Raw genomic sequence first — 20,845 nt, 5'->3', positions numbered from 1 at the left:
CGACGCTGCAATCGTGCGAGAAGACGCACGCCATTTGCTTTCTGACCGGAATGCTAATGTTGAAGTTCAGGAAAGATGAAAGTGCACTCATGCCCTTAATCGAGTGTTGGTGTTAATGACAACACATACATAGGAAACTAATCTTATTTGTTGAGTGTATCTCAGGATGGCAAGTACTTTTAGTAGATTGAGAATTATGTGCCAAGGTGGTCTGAGAAGATCGGGACTTATATGTCAAGAAGGCTCGGGATTGAGAAAAGATGATGTAGCCTATCCTTTAAATTTACTATTCTTGAGTATAGGGATCCCGCACTATTAAGAGGGGATCACAGGTTTTGCGATGAACTTGCTTATACTACATCTCTACTTTTCCGCTCATACCACATCTCCACTGTTTTACTTTTATCTCAAAACACAACCAATGCCTCGGACATCCGGCTTTCTCCGGACGTACGAGGGCCGGACGTCCGACCTCCTTCGGAAATCAGGAACCCTATACGAGAGAAAGTTGAGTCAAATAACTCGGACTTCCGGCCTCCTCCTGTCGTCGGAGGGCCGGACGTCCGACCTCCTTCGGAAATCCGGAACCTTGCACCAGAGAAAGTTGAGTCAAATAACTCGGACTTCCGGCCTCCTCCTGTCGTCCGAGGGTCGGATGTCCGACCTCCTTCGGAAATCCGAAACCTTGCACAAGAGATATTTGAGTCGAATAACTCGAACTTCCGGCTTCCTCCGGACGTCCGGTCCCTGTTCAACTACACAGTGGTTCTAGATATATATACATCCCTCGGACGACCGACCCCTGTCGGACGTCCGACTCCTTGTGGACGTCCGAACATCCGAGAACTGTCGGATGTCCGACCACTGTCAGACTTAAGTGACCCCAACAGATGTTTTACTCTCCCCACTATATATACCCCCTCCCACTTCGTGAGAGGGTGTTCAACACAGCTAGAACACTTACAAGAACACCTTTCTCCTCAATCACTCTTGCCTACACCCAATCTTAGATCCCCAGAGCATTTGTGAGCCCATTTGAGTGTTGTTCCAATCAAAAGATAGATCATCTCCTTCTCCTCCTCTCCACCAAAGTGATTTGTGATTTGAGCAAGTTTTGAGCAATCCCCGTGATCTTGTTACTCTTGGAGGTTGGAGACTCCTAGGCGGTAGGAGTCTTCGGAGAGGAATCAAACCATTGTGATTACCCCCGGAAAGTTTGTGAAGGTTTGGAAGCCACCTCAAGGCTTACCACTAGTGGTTGAGAAACGCCTTCGTGGAGTTGTCTCAAAGGGAGAATAGGGTGAGCCTTCGTGGCGTTGCTGTGCCTTCGTGGTAACATCTGCCCCTCTAACGGTGACGTAGCTTCCCTCCAAGGAAGTGAACACCGGGATACATCCTCGTCTATCTTGGAGTTTCGGTTATCCCTAACCCTAACTCTCTACTTGTGTTAATCCTTATTACGTACTTGCATTTGATTATTGTTTACCGGTTGCCTTACTTTACTCTAAATAGCTTACTCCTTGTCATTGCAATTATTAGGCTCACGCTCATATTCCGCACCTTTGCCTAAAATTGCTAAGTAACTATTAAAATTTGGAACTGTACCTATTCACCCCCCCTCTAGGTCCATCTTGATCCTTTTCAATTGGTATCAGAGCCTCGTGCTCTATTCTTGTGGCTTAACCGCCCTAGAGCGAGATGTACGGGACTCCCATTACTGTAGCTCCAGTGGAGAGGGACGGGACTTCCACGGAAGTCAGGTCCTTCACCTCTGAGGACCTCGAACGGGCCCTTGCCAAGCAAAAAGAGGAGCATGATGCTTCTCTTGAGGCCTTGGTCCAAATAAGACTGGCATCATTAACCACGGGGACAGCCACGTCCCCGAGGGCCGTAGGGAAAAATGTGCACGGTTCTTCCTTTGGCCAACAACCTCCAGGCAATAACCAAACCAGTGTTCCATGGCTTTATGCTAGATCTCAAGTTGAGAAACCTAAGTACAGTCCTGGAGGAAAACCTCCTTTACTTGATGACAATTCCGATTTTGCTTTGTGGAGAGTTGGTATGCAGGATCATCTTAGGTACGCCAATGATGAGATGTTGGACATCCTCGAGCATGGATACAATCCTATAGATCCAAGGTGGCTCACTCCCAGAGAAACTTATGACAAGCATCTCAACGACACTGCGATCATGTGCATAAGAAAAGGAATGAATGACAAGCAACGGAGACCTTACATTCACATCACAAGTGCCAAGGAACTCTGCGATAGCATTATAAGGACCAAGACCGGTACCTCCACTCTTATGCTGAAGATCACTATGAGGACAATGACTTAGATCATCCTATGTTTGCCAAAATAAACAAATTTATGTGCTCTCTTAAAGGAAAGAAGCTCACTATGTTTCGCATACTTATGGAAATGGTGAGTAAGCACACCAATACCATCAAGGAACTCGAAACCCTCATCACTGAGGAGAAGGAAAGAAATGAAATCCTTGAGCAGAAAGTCCTGTATGAGGAAGCACAAAATGATGCATTATGCTCAAAAGTTGGTGAAAACCTTGATAAACATGCTAACGATCTTGCCTCCTTGAAAAAGGTTGAATCTGTGTGCAAAGAGTAATTAAATGATAAAAACCGACTTGTGAATTCTCATGCTTCTCTTTCTAAGGACTGTGAGCACCTATCCTTGTCTCTCAAGGACAAGGAAGAGAAACTCACTGTTCTTACAAAGAGCTTTGAGGCACTCAAGGTTACTTATCTTGACACTCTAGCTAAGGCTTACTCCTCACCTATTATTAATGTTGATACCTGCACTGCTAACTCTAGTAGTGAACTGGCATCTATCCTTGAGGAAAACTGTTCGCTAAAGGCACAGCTAGATAGAGGTCTCATGACATGTGCACAAGGACAAAAGACTCTCAATGAGATCTTCAGTCAACACAATGAAGTCTTTGCCAAGGAAGGGCTTGGGTTCAATCCAAGCACCGCCAAGAAAAGTGTATCTCCTCTCAAGTGCACCACCCCGCTTAAAGAAATATTTGTACGAGAGGGACACAAGGAGAAAGGTAAGGTTGTGAGTGGGTCGGCCACTAGGGGTTTGCCCATTCTCAACAAGACAACTGAATTCATGCCTCCATCCTATGTACTTCGCAAATCAAAGGAAGGAGAGGTTTATGCTAAATTCGTTGGTCCCCGTAATGCATTCCGGTTTTATGCTATTTGGGTCCCTAAGACTCTTGTAACTAATGTGAGAGGCCCCATGACGAAATGGCCACCTCAACCAAGTTCTCCGGAGGAGTCAAATGGGTGATCGACAGTGGATGCACCAATCATATGATCGGAGATAGTAACTTGCTCTATGACTTCATGCAAGCCATTCGACCATACATGAGCAATGTATTTGGTGGAGGGTCGAAAGGGCAGGTAATTGGGTTGGGCAAGGTGGCAATCACTAATGACATGCCTCTTGCAAATGTCATGCTTGTCCAATCTCTTCAATATCATTTACTTTCAGTTCGCCAATTGGCTTCCGTTGGTTATGACACACTATTCGGACTAACGGATGTGAAAGTCTTTAAGAGAGACACTCTCGAAGTGGCCTTTGTTGGAGAGTTGGATGGCAACCTTTACACGGTTGATTTCTCGAAAGAGAGCACCTTCCATACAACTTGTCTGATGGCCAAGGCTGACATGGGATGGCTGTGGCATCGCCGGCTCGCCCATGTCGGCATGAGAAATCTTCAAAATCCCTTAAATGACAATCACATCCTTGGACTAACCAATGTATCTTTTAAGAAAGATCGTGTGTGCAGTGCATGCATAGCTGGGAAGCAACATCAATCAAAACACCCACCCAAGAATATTGTATCCACTCCAAGGCCGTTAGAGCTCCTTCATGTGGATCTGTTTGGGCCTCCTTCACGGGCAAGTCTTGGTGGGAAAAAGTATGACCTAGTCATTGTTGATGATTACTCAAGATACACATGGGTATTCTTTCTCAAGTCCAAGGAAGAGACGAAGATCACCTTCATTGATTTTGCCAAACAAGTCCAGCGGAAGTTTGACAAGGACATCAAGGAAATAAGAAGTGATAATGGCTCCGAGTTCAAGAATTACACCCTAGAAGAATTTCTTAGTGATGAGGGAATTGAACATCAGTACTCCGCACCTTACAACCCTCAGCAAAATGTGTAGCAGAGAGGAAGAACCGGACACTTGTGGAAATGGCAAGGTCCATGTTAGATGAATACAAGTCACCACATAGTTTTTGGGCTAAGGTTGTCAACACAGCATGTCATGCATCAAACCGTCTCTTCCTTCGATCAATATTGGAGAAGACTCCATATGAGCTCCTAACCGGGAACAAGCCCAATGTTAAGTACTTTCGTGTATTTGGATGCAAGTGTTTCATCCTCAACAAACGGGAACGGTTAGGAAAATTTCAATCCAAAACAACTGAAGGGATTTTTGTTGGCTATGGATCAAACTCTCACGCCTACAGAGTCTACAACAAATCCACTGGATGTGTTATAGAAACCTGTGACGTGACGTTTGATGAATTTAACCACTCCCATGGGGAGCAAGTTGATCTAAGTGATGCAGGTGAAGAAGATTCCTCGCAAGATATCTTGAACATGGGTGTAGGTGCACTTCTTCCCTTGGAACAAAGACCCCATGATGATGATGAAGATTATGAGAGTATTTCTCATCCTCAAGACAGTTCACTGCCCGTACCTCCACAAGATACTAGCACACATATCATGCCAGTTGTTGAGGACCAAGTGGGAGAACATGTCTCTCACCCTGATCACACTCAAGAACAAGTTGATCTTCAAGAGCTAGACCAAAGTATGGATATGGTTGATGATGAACCTCAATAGGTGCAACGCGAAGAGGAATATCTTCCACCGCACGTTAATGATCCATGTGTTGAGGACGTTGATGATGGAAACGAAGTCGAACCTTGTGAAACCCTGATCTCCATCATGCCACGTGTGGCCGGTCTTGTTGATATTGATCAAATCCTCACCGACGTGTCGGAAGGTAGAGTGACTCGTAAAAAATTAACAAACTTTTGTGCTTACTTTTTGTTTGTCTCTAATACTGTGCCACACACGGTTCAGGATGCATTGTGTGACAATGACTGGCTCCTTGCTATGCAAGAAGAGTTAAACAGTTTTACACGCAACGAAGTATGGTCATTGGTAGAACGACCAACTGAGGAACACAATGTCATTGGAACTAAATGGATCTTCAAGAACAAGGAAGATGAGAATGGGACTGTCCTCCGCAACAAGGCAAGGTTAGTAGCACAGGGGTACTCCCAAGTTGAAGGTTTGGACATTGGTGAGACTTTCGCCCCTGTTGCTCGTCTTGAATCCATTCGCATTCTATTGGCCTATGCTGCTTTCAATGGTTTTACTTTGCATCAAATGGATGTGAAAAGTGCTTTTCTTAACGGTCCTCTACAAGAAGAGGTATATGTATCACAACCACCTGGGTTTGTTGACCTCCATCACAAAGACCATGTGTACAAACTTCACAAGGCTTTGTATGGCCTCAAACAAGCACCCCGTGCTTGGTACGATCATCTTAAGAAGTTCTTACTCGATGATGGCTTTGTGGTAGGGGTGATGGATCCCACTCTTTTTACTAAGAGGGAAAATGGTGATTTGATCTTATGCCAAATCTATGTAGATGACATCATTTTTGGTTCTCCTAACATCCATTTATGCAAGAAGTTTGCGGCCTCCATGACCAAGACCTTTGAGATGTCACTCTACACGGACTTGAAGTTCTTTCTTGGGTTTCAAATACAACAATTTCAAGAAGGAATTTTCTTGTCTCAAACTAAGTACCTCAAGGACATTCTTGAAAAATTTGATATGAAAAATGCTAAACTAATGAAGACAACCATGGCCACAGATGTCGTTCTAAATGAAGACACCAACGATATTCCTTTTGACCCATCTACTTACCGCTCTATGATTGGTTCGTTACTTTATCTTTGCGCATCTCGACCGGACATCATGTTAAGTGTAAGCATATGTGCTAGATTGCAAGCTTCCCCTAGGGAAAGCCATCATACGGCGGTTAAGCATATTCTTAGATACCTTGTTCACACCCCAAAGTTAGGCCTATGGTACCCTAAGGATGCAAAGTTCGATCTTATTGGGTACTCCGATGCGGATTGGGCCGGTGACAAAGTGGGACGGAAATCCACTTCCGGTGCATGTCAGTTTCTTGGACGCTCCTTGGTAAGTTGGTCTTCGAAAAAGCAGAATTATGTTTCTCTCTCCACGGCCGAGGCCGAATATATTTCAGCCGCAAGTTGTGCAACCCAACTGCTATGGATGAGGCAAACCCTGAAGGATTATGGCATCACGTATCGACACGTGCCTCTTCTCTGTGATAATGAAAGTGCCATAAAGATCTCCGAGAACCCCAGTGATCACCCTCGCACAAAACATATTGATATTAGGTATCCTTTCTTGAGAGACTATGTGCAAAAGGGTGACATTGATATTGCCCATGTGGGTACCGACATGCAGCTCGCTGACATTTTCACCAAGCCACTTAGCGTAGCAAGATTCTGTCAACTTAGGTGTGAACTTGGTATCTTGGAGCTTGATAACATAACTTTAAATCCTATACACATGCACACACTCACATTATGTTCTTGTCTTGATGTCGGCATGCATTTAGGGGGAGTCACTAGGACCCACCTCATAATTTTGTGTTTTCACCCTACAATATGCATAAATCAACTACTTCCCCGAAGTAGTATATATAATTCTTGTATGCAACTGTGTTGGGTGTCCCTTGTGATCAACCATGTCAAATCACCTCATCATCCAAACCCTAAAGGACACATCGGGAGCTCTATAAATAGAGGGGCGCGGGTTGGGCCTTGCCCTAGCCCCCACGCGCCTCCTTTTCTCCCAGCCACCACCAGCGCCACAGGAGCTCAACAGCGCCGCCACCGGGGGCCCTGCCCCGCGATCTGGCTGATCTCCTCCACGGGATCCGTCCTTCCTTTCCTCTCCTCTCTCGATCTGCAGGTATCCTCTCGGTCTCATCCGCGATTGGTTCCCCTTTCTCACAAGATTCATGTGTTCGTTCATGTGGTTTGACCGTGACCGTTCCCCACTGGGTTTCCAATTGTGTAGGCCTTGTTCCATCATGCCCAAGATTAAGCACACTTGAAAGTGCATGCTATGCCCCTAATCGTCTTTTGGTGTTAATGACAACACATACATAGGAAACTAATCCTATTTGTTGAGTGTATCTCAGGACGGCAAGTACTTTAGTAGATTGAGATTTATGTGCCAAAGGTTGCCTGAAAAGATTGGTGATTTATATTTCGAGAAGGCTCGGGATTAATAAGAGATGCTGTAGAGTAGTCTTTTGAGTTTACTGATATTGAGTATAGGGATCCCGCACTATTAAGAGGGGATCACAGGTTTTGCGATGAACTTGCTCATACCACATCTTTACTTCCATACCAAACACCACATACTCTCCTCTCTGTCTTCAATTCAAAACATGTCCATTGCCTCGGACATCCGGCTCCCTCCGGACGTCCGAGGGCCGGACGTCCGGCTGGCTTCGGAAATCCGCAGCCCGTCACCAGTAGTTTGTGAGGCATATAACTCGGAAATCCGGCTGCCTCCGGACATCCGAGGGCCGGACGTCCGGCCAAGCTCCGGAAATCCGGAAGTCTACACCAGTAGAATTTGTGTTCTATATCTCGGAAATCCGGCCCTCTCCGGACGTCCGAGCGCCGGACGTGCGACCCCCATCGGAAATCCGGAAGCCACCACGAGTAGAAATTGAACTGCATAACACGGATTTCCGGTCCACTCCGGACGTCCGGACGCTGATAAATTCGAATAGGTTATGTCGTATCTACAGGCCTCGGACGACCGACCCCTGTCGGACGTCCGGTCGCTGATAAATTCGAAAGAGTTCCAGTCGTGCCTACAGGCCTCGGACGACCGACCACTGTCGGACGTCCGGCCCCTCGCGGACGCCCGGACTTCCGGCAAGTATCGGACGTCCGGACCCTGTGTGACTTAATGCACCTCCACCGGCTGGATTTCACTCCACACTATATTTACTCTTCTCCCACCTCGTGAAAGGGTGTTCAACACAGCTAGAATACACCCAAGAACACCTTTCCTCTCACTCACTCTTGTCTACACCAAATCCTAGATCCCAAGAGCATTTGTGAGTCCCTTTGAGTGTTGTTCCAATCAAAAGATAGATCGTCTCCCTCTCCTCCTTCCCACCAAAGTGATTTGTGATTTGAGCAAGTTTTGAGCAATCCCCGTGATCTTGTTACTCTTGGAGGTTGGAGACTCCTAGGCGGTAGGAGTCTTCGGAGAGGAATCAAACCATTGTGATATCCCCCGGAAAGTTTGTGAAGGTTTGGAAGCCACCTCAAGGCTTACCACTAGTGGTTGAGAAACGCCTTCGTGGAGTTATCTCAAAGGGAGAATAGGGTGAGCCTTCGTGGCGTTGGTGTGCCTTCGTGGTAACATCCGCCCCTCTAACGGTGACGTAGCTTCCCTCCAAGGAAGTGAACATCGGGATACATCCTTGTCTCTCTCGGAGTTTCGGTTATTCCTAACCCTAACTCTCTACTTGTGTTAATCCTATTTACATACTTGTATTTGATTATTGTTTACCGCTTGCCTTGCTTCACTCCTAATAGCTTACTCTTTGTCATAGCAATTATTAGACTTACACTCATATTCCGCACTTTAGCCTAAAATTGCTAAGTAATTATTAAAATTTGGATTTGTACCTATTCACCCCCCCTCTAGGTCCATCTCGATCCTTTTCAATTGGTATCAGAGCCTCGTGCTCTATTTGTGTGGCTTATCCGCCCTAGAGCGAGATGGACGTGAATCCAGCTACGGTAGCTCCAGTGCAGAGGGACGGGACTTCCTCGGAAGTCAAGTCTTTCACCTCTGAGGACCTGGAACGGGCCCTTGCCAAGCAAAAAGAGGAGCATGATGCTTCTCTTGAGACCATGATCCAAATGAGACTAGCATCACTAACCACAGGGACAACCACGTCCCCGAGGGCCTCAGGGCCCCACGTGCACGGTACTTCATTTGGCGAACCACCTCCGGAGAGGAACCAAACCAGTGTTCCATGGCTTTATGCTAGATCTCAAACTGAGAAGCCTAAGTACAATCCTGGAGGAAAACCTCCCTTGCTTGATGACAATTCCGATTTTGCTTTATGGAGAGTTGGTATGCAGGATCATCTTAGGTACGCCAATGATGAGATGCTGGACATCCTCGAGCATGGCTACAATCCTGTAGATCCAAGGTGCCTCACGCCCAGAGAAACTTATGACAAGCATCTCAATGACACTGCGATCATGTGCATAAGAAAAGGAATGAATGACAAGCAACGAAGACCATACATTCACATCACAAGTGCCAAGGAACTGTGGGACAGCATCATAAGGACCAAGACCGGTACCTCCACTCTTCGGCTTGCTCAATATGAAATTGCCAAGGGGCAATTACAGAATTTCTGTATGGAAAAGGGTGAATCTCCCAAGCAACTACTAGAACGGCTCATGACTCTCGCCGCAGACATTGAGTCATGTGACTGTGACAAGACGCAAGATGGTTTCAATCTGACCAAGAGATTTCTTGTGGACAAGTTACTTCACGCTCTTGCTCCGTATCACCATCAAATGGTATGGGACATGAGGCAGCATCATGGTTTCAAAGAAATGACTCCGGATGACATCATATCCACCTTCCAATTATTTGAAGAGTCAAAGGCAAATGCAACAAAGCACCTAGCCATGCATGGCACCTCAACATCAAAGATCAATCTTGCTTTGAAAGCCAAGCATGAGTGTGACGAAGAAGAAAGTGAAGAAGAAGAGGGTGATGATGACTGCGAAGATGGTGATGATGTTGACTCTGATGAAAGCCCATCTTTTGAGGACATTGCTCTCTTTGTAAAGAAGTTCAGTGCAGGGAAGTTCAAGGGAAGATTCCCAAAGAAGAAGGTAAGGAAATGCTATAACTGTGAGGAAACCAACCACTTCTCCAATGACTGCCCTTATGAGAAGAGAGAAGACAAACCAAGGTTTCTGAAGACCTTTGTTAAGAAGAAGCTGCCAAACCCTATGAACTCCAAGTTCAAGAGGACAGATGGAAGAGCAACGGTTGCACAAGAAGAATCAGATCCAGAAGATGTTGGTGGAGTTGCCGGAGTAGCTCAAGATACACAGAGCACCTTGAGGCTAGTCAACAAAAGTGGTGATGTTGTTCAATACAACTATATGAAGGACTACAAGGGCAACACTCACAAGTGTTTGATGGCAAAGACTGCCATGGGAGATGGGGAAGACCAAAGCTCCCATGATATGGTTAAGGTAACCCCACGGTTAAACTCTTTCAGTCTAGTTTCTACTCCTTCTGATGAGTATCTTGATGCGGAAGATCACTATGAGGATAATGATCTAGATCATCCCATGTTTGCTAAAATAAACAAATTTATGTGCTCTCTTAAAGGAAAGAAGCTCACTATGTTTCGCATACTTATGGAAATGGTGAGTAAGCACACCAATACCATCAAGGAACTCAAAACCCTCGTCACTGAGGAGAAGGAGAGAAACGAACTCCTTGAGCAGAAAGTCCTGTATGAGGAAGCACAAAATGATGCACTATGTTCAAAAGTAGGTGAAAACCTTGATAAACATGCTAATGATCTGGCCTCCTTGAAAAAGGCTGAAAATGTGTGCAGAGAATTACTAAATGATAAAGACCGACTTGTGAACTCTCATGCTTCTCTTTCTAAGGACTCTGAGCGTCTATCCTTGTCTCTCAAAGACAAGGAAGAGAAACTCACTGTTCTCACAAAGAGCTTTGAGGCACTTAAGGTCACTTATCTTGATACTCTAGCTAAGGCCTACTCCTCACCTATTATCAATATTGATACCTGCACTACTAACCCTAGTAGTGAACTGACATCTATTCTTGAGGAAAACTGTTTGTTAAAGGCACAGCTAGACAGAGGTCTCATGACATGTGCACAAGGACAAAAGACTCTCAATGAGATCTTAAGTCGACACAATGGAGGTTTCGCCAAGGAAGGGCTTGGGTTCAACCCAAGCACTGCCAAGAAAAGTGCATCTCCTCTCAAGTGTACCACTCCTCTTAAGGAAATATTTGTACGAGAGGGACACACGGAGAAAGGTAAGGTTGTGAGTGGATCGACCACTAGGGGTTCGTCTACTCACAACAAGATAACCGAATTCATGCCTCCATCCTATGTACTACGCAAATCAAAGGAAGGAGAGGTCTATGCCAAATTCATTGGTCCCCGTAATGCATTTCGATTATATGCTATTTGGGTCCCTAAGACTCTTGTAACTAATGTGAAAGGCCCCATGAAAAAATGGGTACCTCAAACCAAGTCTTAATTCGTTACAGGCTGTTTTCTCCGGTGGAGCCAAATGGGTGATCGACAGTGGATGCACCAATCATATGGCCGGAGATAGTAACTTGCTCTATGACTTCATGCAAGCCATTCGACCATACATGAGCATTGTATTTGGTGGAGGGTCGAAAGGGCAGGTAATTGGGTTGGGCAAGGTGGCAATCACTAATGACATGTCTATTGCAAATGTTATGCTTGTCCAATCCCTTCAATATCATTTACTTTCAGTTCGCCAATTGGCTTCAGTCGGTTATGACACATTATTTGGACTAACGGATGTGAAAGTCTTTAAGAGAGACACTCTTGAAGTGGCCTTTGTTGGAGAGTTGGATGGCAACCTTTACACGGTTGATTTCTCGAAAGAGAGCACTTTCCATACAACTTGTCTAATGGCCAAGGCCGACATGGGATGGCTGTGGCATCGCCGGCTCGCCCATGTTGGCATGAAAAATCTTCAAAATCTCTTAAACGGCAATCACATTCTTGGACTAACAAATGTATCTTTTAAGAAAGATCGTGTGTGCAGTGCATGCATAGCTGGGAAACAACATCAATCAAGACATCCACCCAAGAACATTGTATCCACTTTGAGGCTGTTAGAGCTCCTTCATGTGGATCTGTTTGGGCCTTCTTCATGGGCAAGTCTTGGAGGGAAAAAGTATGGCCTAGTCATTGTTGATGATTACTCAAGATATACATGGGTGTTCTTTCTCAAGTCCAAGGACGAGACGAAGGTCACTTTCATTGACTTTGCCAAACAAGCCCAGCGGAAGTTTGACAAGGACATCAAGGCAGTAAGAAGTGATAATGGCTCTGAGTTCAAGAACTACACCCTAGAAGAATTTCTTAGTGATGAGGGGATTGAACATCAGTACTCCGCACCTTACACCCCTCAACAAAATGGTGTGGCAAAGAGGAAGAACCGGACACTTGTGGAAATGGCAAGGTCCATGTTAGATGAATACAAGTCACCACATAGTTTTTGGGCTGAGGCCGTCAACACAGCATGTCATGCATCAAACCGGCTCTTCCTCCGATCAATATTGGAGAAAACTCCATATGAGCTCCTAACTGGGAACAAGCCCAATGTTAAGTACTTTCGTGTGTTTGGATGCAAATGCTTCATCCTCAACAAACGGGAACGGTTAGGGAAATTTCAATCCAAAACAACTGAAGGGATTTTTGTTGGCTATGGGTCAAACTCTCACGCCTACAGAGTCTACAACAAATCCACTGGATGTGTTATAGAAACCTGTGACATGACGTTTGATGAATTTAACCGCTCCCATGGGGAGCAAGTTGATCTAAATGATGCAGGTGAAGAAGACTCCCCACAAGATATCTTAAACATGGGTGTAGGTGCAGTTCTGCCTATGGAACAAAGACCCCATGATGATGATGAAGATGATGAGAGTATCTCGCATCCTCAAGACAGTTCACTGCCCGTACCTCCACAAGATATTAGCATACCCATCATTCCAGTTGTTGAGGATCAAGTGGGAGAACATGTCTCTCACCGTGATGACACTCAAGAACAAGTTGATCTTCAAGAGGTAGACCAAAGTATGGGTATGTTTGATGATGAACCTCAACAGGTGCAACGGGAAGATGAATATCTACCTCCGCACATAAATGATCCATATGTTGAGGACGTTGATGATGGAAACGAGGTTGAACCTCGTGAAACCTTGACATCCATCATGCCACGTGTGGCCGGTCGTGTTGATATTGATCAAATCCTCACAGGCTTGTCGGAAGGTAGAGTGACTCGTAAACAATTAACAAACTTTTGTGCTCACTTTTCGTTTGTCTCTAGTACCGTGCCACACAGGGTTCAGGATGCATTATGTGACAATGACTGGCTACTTGCTATGCAGGAGGAGCTAAACAGTTTTACACGCAACGAAGTATGGTCATTGGTAGAACGACCAACTGAGGAACATAATGTCATTGGAACTAAATGGATTTTCAAGAACAAGGAAGATGAGAACGGGACTGTCCTACGCAACAAGGCAAGGTTAGTAGCACAGGGGTACTCCCAAGTTGAAGGTTTGGACTTTGGTGAAACTTTCGCCCATGTTGCTTGTCTTGAGTCAATTCGCATTTTATTGGCCTATGCTGCTTTCAATGGTTTTACTTTGCATCAAATGGATGTGAAAAGTGCTTTTCTTAACGGTCCTCTACAAGAAGAGGTATATGTATCACAACCACCTGGGTTTGTTGACCCTCATCACAAAGACCATGTATATAAACTTCACAAGGCACTGTATGGTCTTAAACAAGCACCCCGTGCTTGGTACGATCATCTTAAGAAGTTCCTGCTCAATTATGGCTTTGTGGTGGGGGTGATCGATCCCACTCTTTTTACGAAGAGGGAAAATGGTGATTTGATCTGATGCCAAATCTATGTAGATGACATCATTTTTGGTTCTCCTAACATCCATTTGTGCAAGAATTTTGCGGCCTCCATGACCAAGACCTTTGAGATGTCACTCAACACGGACTTGAAGTTCTTTCTTGGTTTTCAAATACAACAATTTCAAGAAGGGATTTTATTGTCTCAAACTAAGTACCTCAAGGACATTCTTGAGAAATTTGATATGACAATTGCTAAACCAATGAAGACACCCATGGCCACCGATGTAGTTCTAAATGAAGACTCAAACGGTATTCCTTTTGACCCATCTACTTATCGCTCCATGATTGGTTCGCTGCTTTATCTTTGCATATCTAGACCGGACATCATGTTAAGTGTAGGAATATGTGCTAGACTTCAAGCTTCCCCTATGGGAAGTCATCACACGGCGGTTAAGCATATTCTTAGATACCTTGTTCACACCCCAAAGTTAGGCTTATGGTACCCTAAGGATGCAAAGTTTGATCTTATTGGGTATTCTGATGCGGATTGGGCCGGTGATAAAGTGGGACGGAAATCCACTTCCGGTGCATGTCAGTTTCTTGGACGCTCGTTGGTACGTTGGTCCTCGAAGAAGTAGAACTGTGTTTCTCTCTCCACGGCCGAGGCCAAATATGTTGCAGCCGCAAGCTGTGCTACTCAATTGCTATGGATGAGGCAAACACTGAAGGATTATGGTATCACGTATCGACACGTTCCTCTTCTCTGTGATAATGAAAGTGCCACAAAGATGTCCGTGAACCCCATTGATCACCCTCGCACAAAACGTATTGATATTAGGTATCATTTCTTCAGAGACCATGTGCAAAAGGGTGACATTGATATTACCCATGTGGGTACCGACATGCAGTTAGCCGACATTTTCACCAAGCCACTTAGCGTAGCTAGGTTCTGTCAACTTAGGCGTGAACTTGGTACCTTGGAGCTTGACAACATATCTTGAAATCTTGCACACATACACACACTCACATTATGGTTGTGTCTTGATGTGCGCATGTATTTAGGGGGAGTGAGTCGTAATTCTATACTTTTAAGCTGACAAAGTACACAAAGATCAATTCATGCATGTAATGCTTGTAGGAAAACCATGTTCGTATTTTCTTTTTGTGTGCGATACCATGCAAGTCATCATCATCAAAACAAAACAAAAAGAATCAGCCTCTGTCTCCACTTCCTTCTCGGACGTCCGACTAATCTCGGACGTCCGGCGGCAAAATCCTCCGGTCGTCCGACCAGTGTCGGTCGTCCGACGCCAAAATAACCTCCGGACATCCGACGCCTGTCGGACGTCCAACGCCTCGGGGCCTATATTTATAGCTGGGCGTGGGGCTGGGCTTTTACCCTAACCCCTAGCGCCTCATCTTCCCCCAGCCGCCGCCGCCAGCTCGAGGAGCTGTTCGAAGAGCTCCTGCCCTGCGCCGCCAACCTCGAGATCGGGCCGATCTCCTCCGCGGATCCCCCACTCCTTCCTCCGTATTCTTCGCGGGATCCATCCTCAGGTCGCTCCTCCGTCTCCTTTCGCGTTGGATTTGCTTTTCTCTCCCATGTATCTCCCTGTTCGTTCCTCATTTGGGGATTTTTCATCCGCGTAGGTGTTTGAGCTCCATGGGCAAGACCAAGCACACCGCTCGGAAGACCGTGGCCGGCTCATCCTCTCGCACCCCTATGAACACGGGGTCGGACTCGGATGAGCCAATTCGTCCCTTCAAACGGACTGCCCGGCGTTCTTCGGCTCGGCGTTCGCCGTCTCCCTCGTCGTCTGATGGTGCTGACCCCGACTTCGAGGAGGAGCTTGCCACCGAGGACCTTCCTGAGCACGTCACTCGAAGGTCCAAGCCAAAGCCCGGGACTCGCAGGGCGTCCTACATGCCACAACCTCCTCCTGCCCAGCCCGCAGGTGAAGCTCGCCGCATTTCACTAGGACCTCCTGCCACGTTAGGTCGTGCTATCACAAATTTCACCACACTTGGCGCAGCTTCATATCTCACTTTCCGCCGTGACATAGATCAATACGAGGTCGCACGTGACTCTACGGACTCACGTTTACGCACAAACGTCCAGGCAGACATCTTTACCACAGTCATAGTTCCTAAGGGGTTATCTATTCATCACTTTATTGATGTTGAGCATATTCGCATGCACCCGGCGAAATATCCGGGTGCCATTGAGCTTATTGAGGCATCGGGGCTTGCCGCCCCGTTTGCCTTTCGTTGCGACTTTAATGCTGCTGCCATTCACCAGTTCTATGCCACATGCCATTTTGGCTCCGACAACACTGTCAGCTGGATCACCTCTGACGTTCGCTTCGAAGCTTCTTATGCTACATTTGTTGCCGCACTGGGTTTCCCCAATTCCGGTTTCAAAATACATAGGGATGACCCTAACCATGCGCCTAAGTCTATTGACGTGTGTGGACATCTTCTCAAGCCACTACGTGAGCTTGATGCGGATGAGCGCATGAAGGACCTTAACCAGGTATCCATCTGGCGCTCACCTTACTTCATTATTTTTCAGTGTCTCATCCGCCCAAGATGGGTGATAAGGGTTCTTGCAGTGGCTATTGTATCGACATCATGTATCACTTGTTTGAGCACCCCAAGGGCAAAATCAATGTGCCCCATTTTCTATGGCATGAGATTCGGCTTGCTAGCTTTCAGTACAAGCGAGCCTTTCCTCACGCTCCTTTCATCCAGACACTTATTAACCATGTTACTGATTTCTCTGTGGCTGTCACTCACACCCATCGCAAGTGGGTCATTCCCGCTCACATGGCAGATGACTTTGCTCCCAAGAAAGCCCCCTCATCCTCCACATCCACTCGCCGCACTGCTGCACGGGCCGCCACCCCCTCATCTAGTTCCGCTCCTCTCGGTCGCATTGCCAAATTCTTTGGCAAGGCACATTCTGCGCCGATGAAGGCCATCTCTTTCCAGTGTGGTCAAACTCATGATGTGGTTTCTCGCTTAGTCTCCTCCAAGAATGCCCTCAAGGCTCGTCTGAGAGCCTCGGGTGCTCTTGATGTGAGTGATGATGAGGCTCCTCCTGCCGCTCCTCCTACTGATTTTGGCTTCCCTTCTGGTCCGGAGTGGTCTGATTTCCTTGACGAGGCTGGTGACAGTGGTTTGGCTGATGATGCTGATGATGATGATGGTGATGAACTTTGAGTTTGATTGGTGCTGTTGATGGCTCCCTTTTTGGTACTTGGTGCCAAAGGGGGAGTAATGTATCGTAGTTAGGTTTTTATTATCGTCATTTTTAGTCTTTGGAGATTTAATGTAATGGATAAAACTCATGTATGGCTACTTATGAATGGTTGTGACTTGCTATGATATCATCATAGACTATTATGTCTTGCTTCCTTATTTCTATGATGATTTATTATCTTTACATGTTGATCCATTGGAGCTTCGATTTGTTTATCATGCATATCTTAAGGGGGAGCTCCGTATTAAATATCTGCTAGACTATAATGTATGTTAAATCTTTTTGAGACCTATGTATATGTTGTCATCAACTACCAAAAAGGGGGAGATTGAAAGTGCATGCTATGCCCCTAATCGTCTTTTGGTGTTAATGACAACACATACATAGGAAACTAATCCTATTTGTTGAGTGTATCTCAGGACGACAAGTACTTTAGTAGATTGAGATTTATGTGCCAAAGGTTGCCTGAAAAGATTGGTGATTTATATTTCGAGAAGGCTCGGGATTAAGAAGAGATGTTGTAGAGTAGTCTTTTGAGTTTACTGATATTGAGTATAGGGATCCCGCACTATTAAGAGGGGATCACAGGTTTTGCGATGAACTTGCTCATACCACATCTTTACTTCCATACCAAACACCACATACTCTCCTCTCTGTCTTCAATTCAAAACATGTCCATTGCCTCGGACGTCCGAGGGCCGGACGTCCGGCTGGCTTCGGAAATCCGCAGCCCGTCACCAGTAGTTTGTGAGGCATATAACTCGGAAATCCGGCTCCCTCCGTACATCCGAGGGCCGGACGTCCGGCCAAGCTCCGGAAATCCGGAAGTCTACACCAGTAGAATTTGTGTTCTATATCTCGGAAATCCGGCCCTCTCCGGACGTCCGAGCGCCGGACGTCCGACCCCCATTGGAAATCCGGAAGCCACCACGAGTAGAAATTGAACTGCATAACACGGATTTCCGGTCCACTCCGGACGTCCGGACGCTGATAAATTCGAATAGGTTATGTCGTATCTACAGGCCTCGGACGACCGACCCCTGTCGGACGTCCGGTCGCTGATAAATTCGAAAGAGTTCCAGTCGTGCCTACAGGCCTCGGACGACCGACCACCGTCGGACGTCCGGCCCCTCACGGACGCCCGGACTTCCGGCAAGTATCGAACGTCCGGACCCTGTGTGACTTAATGCACCTCCAACGGCTGGATTTCACTCCACACTATATATACTCTTCTCCCACCTCGTGAAAGGGTGTTCAACACAGCTAGAATACACCCAAGAACACCTTTCCTCTCACCCACTCTTGTCTACACCAAATCCTAGATCCCAAGAGCATTTGTGAGTCCCTTTGAGTGTTGTTCCAATCAAAAGATAGATCGTCTCCCTCTCCTCCTTCCCACCAAAGTGATTTGTGATTTGAGCAAGTTTTGAGCAATCCCCGTGATCTTGTTACTCTTGGAGGTTGGAGACTCCTAGGCGGTAGGAGTCTTCGGAGAGGAATCAAACCATTGTGATATCCCCCGGAAAGTTTGTGAAGGTTTGGAAGCCACCTCAAGGCTTACCACTAGTGGTTGAGAAACGCCTTCGTGGAGTTATCTCAAAGGGAGAATAGAGTGAGCCTTCGTGGCGTTGGTGTGCCTTCGTGATAACATCCGCCCCTCTAACGGTGATGTAGCTTCCATCCAAGGAAGTGAACATCGGGATACATCCTTGTCTCTCTCGGAGTTTCGGTTATTCCTAACCCCAACTCTCTACTTGTGTTAATCCTTTTTACATACTTGTATTTGATTATTGTTTACCGCTTGCCTTGCTTCACTCCTAATAGCTTACTCTTTGTCATAGCAATTATTAGACTTACACTCATATTCCGCACTTTAGCCTAAAATTGCTAAGTAATTATTAAAATTTGGATTTGTACCTATTCACCCCCCTCTAGGTCCATCTCGATCCTTTTCAACACTGCCCGGAAGAACTCTGCTGGCTCATCCGCTCATGTCCCTCCTGGCACGGGGTCGGATGACTCCGATGGACCACGTCGTCCCTTCAAACGGGTCGCCCGGCGTCCTCCTCAACAGCTCCACTCCTCGTCTGATGGATCTGACTTCGAGGATGAGTTTGCAGCTGAGGAACGTGCTGAATAGCCCGCCGTTCGGAAGACTATGCCGAAGCCTGGGACTCGCAGGCCCTCATACATGCCACCGCCTCCTCCTGAGCAGCCCGAAGGTGAAGCTCGTCGCATCTCTCTTGAACCTCCTCCTACTTTAGGTCGTGAAGTCAAGGACTTCACCACGGTTCCTAAGTCTTCCTACTTCACATTCCGCAGCGATGTTAACCAATTTTCTGTTGTACGTGACTCTATGGACTCACGTTTCCGCACAAACGTTCAAGCGGACATCTTTACTACTGTCATTGTTCCTAAGGGTCTCTCTGTCCATCACTATATTGATCTTGAGCATATTCGCACGCACCCGGCGAAATACCTGGGTGCCATTGAGCTCATTGAGTCATCAGGGCTTGCTGCCCCTTTGCTTTTCGGTGCGATTTTAACGGTGCTGGTATTCATCAATTTTATGCCACATGTTTATTTGGCTCAAACAACACTGTTAGCTGGATGACTTCTGATGTTCAGTTCACAACCTCTTATGATGAGTTTGTTGCCGCACTCGGTTTCCCCGACTCCGGCTTCAAAATCCATAAGAATGATCCTAACCATGCACATAAGCCCATTGAGGCGTGTGGGCTTCTCCTCAAACCACTTCGTGAACTTGATGCAGACGAACGGATGAAGGATCTTAACCAAGTATCCATCTGGCGCTCTCCCTACTTATATCATTTTTCAGTGTCTTATCCGCACCATCTATCCCAAGATGGGTGATAGGGGATCCTGCAGCGGCTACTGTATTGACATCATGTCACATTTACACGAGTCCCCCAAGCGCAAGATTAATGTGCCTCACTTTCTATGGCATGAGATTCGGCTCGCTAGTCTTCAATACAAGCGAGCCTTCCCTCATGCCCCCTTCATCCAGGCTTTTATTCACCATATTGCTGAATTCACTGTTGCTACCACTCACACGCATCACAAGTGGGTCATCCCGCTCACATGGCGGATAACTATGCTCCCAAGAAAACCCCATCCACCACCTCCACGCGCCGCACTGCTGCCCGGTCAGCAACCCCTTCATCCAGCTCAGCTCCTCTCGGTCGCTTTGCCAAATTCATTGGCAAGGCACATTATGCTATGATGAAGGCCTTCTCTTTCCAGTGCGGTCAAACTCATGATGTGGTTTCTCGCCTCGTCTCTTCCAAGAATGCCCTCAAGGCTCGTCTGAGAGACTCGGGCGCTCTTGATGTGAGTGATGATGAGGCCCTTCCTGCTGCTCCTCCTTCTGACTTTGGCTTCCCATCTGGTCCTGAGTGGGCTGATTTTCTTGACGAGGTTGGTGGCAGTGGCTTGCCTGACGATGAGGATGATGATGATGATGCTGCTGATGATCTCTGAGCATGGTTGATGCTGTTGGTGCCTCCCTTTTTGGTACTTGGTGCCAAAGGGGGAGTAATGTATCCTAGTTTTAGTCTTTGGAGATTTAGTCTCAATTTGCATGTTTGTGTAATGTAATCGATAAACGACTGTGATGCACTATGTATGGCTACCTATGAATGTCGTGATTGCTATGGATTGCTATGATATCATCGTATGCTATTATGTTTTGCTCCATTACTTCATATGATGATCTATTATCT

This window comes from Hordeum vulgare, chromosome 6H (assembly GCF_904849725.1).
Source record: "Hordeum vulgare subsp. vulgare chromosome 6H, MorexV3_pseudomolecules_assembly, whole genome shotgun sequence".
NCBI classification, from domain to species: Eukaryota; Viridiplantae; Streptophyta; class Magnoliopsida; order Poales; family Poaceae; genus Hordeum; species Hordeum vulgare.
The sequence above is the reverse complement of the archived record's forward strand: the minus strand, read 5'-3'. Positions refer to the sequence as shown.